Here is a 1,171-nt window from a genome sequence, read left to right as displayed (position 1 = left end):
TCTCCTCCAGGTGATAGGTTCATGATCTGAAATTGGTTTAGATCAAGGCTGTGTCTTTTTTATCGAGGCTACCTCTCAGCCTCCTGGTAAACATCCTCAATTCCATTTGATTGTTTCTTCCCCTCCCTTTTGACTTTACAGACACCCTGTTCTATTTGTCATATTCAGAATTTTCTCTGCTCAGGTCCAGCTGGCTGCCACTCTAACCACATTATAGACTGAATGCTTGTGTTCTCCAAAATTCATTTGAGGAAACCCTAACTTCCAATGTTCCAATGTACTTTGAAGTGGGCCTTTGGAGAGGAAATTTGGTCATGAGTAAGGGGATTTCATGAATCTGATTAGTGCCCTTATAACAAAGAATCATGAGGTTCTCTCCCCGCCTCCTCCCTTTCCCCAAAATGTGAGGACACAGTAAGAAAGTTGCCATCTGTAAAGCTGCCAGAGGACCCTTACCAACAACCCAACAGTGCTGGCACGTGCTTTTGGACTTACAGCTTCCAGAAACGGGGAAAAATAAACGTTCTTGTCTTAGCCACCCAGTCTACGGTAATTTTGTTATAGCAGCCTCAGCTAAGACAAACCATGATCCTCATCACTATGGTATGTACTTGGGCTTCTGATGTTTAAATGCTAACAGGTGGTCTCCATGCGTCAGGGTCTATAATCCCCAGTACTATCAGGGCATCCAGTTCTTCATTTACACATCACGTCTTTGGCCCTTGCCTGCAGCAGAGAGTCCATCAGTGAACATTCAAGAATGATGGGATTCCTCTCACCAATGCATATTCTTTTTTTTTTTTTTTTTTTTTTTTTTTTCCAGTATGCGGGCCTCTCACTGCTGTGGCCTCTCCCATTGCGGAGCACAGGCTCCGGACGCGCAGGCTCAGCGGCCATGGCTCACGGGCCCAGCCGCTCCACGGCATGTGGGATCTTCCCGGACCAGGGCACGAACCCGTGTCTCCTGCATCGGCAGGCGGATTCTCAACCACTGCGCCACCAGGGAAGCCCAATGCATATTCTTAATGTTTAGTAATTTTCTTCCAATACCTTGGAAGTGGAACTCAAAGAGAGGAAGTGAAGGCTCCTCTAGCTGAGATTTCAAGAGGTAACAGGAAAGTTTATACCTTCTTTTTGAAGAAATATAAGGGATTAAAAACAAAGCCAAAAT

The sequence above is a fragment of the Kogia breviceps genome, chromosome 1, assembly GCF_026419965.1.
Source record: "Kogia breviceps isolate mKogBre1 chromosome 1, mKogBre1 haplotype 1, whole genome shotgun sequence".
NCBI lineage: Eukaryota > Metazoa > Chordata > Mammalia > Artiodactyla > Physeteridae > Kogia > Kogia breviceps.
Note: the sequence above shows the minus strand (reverse complement) of the source record.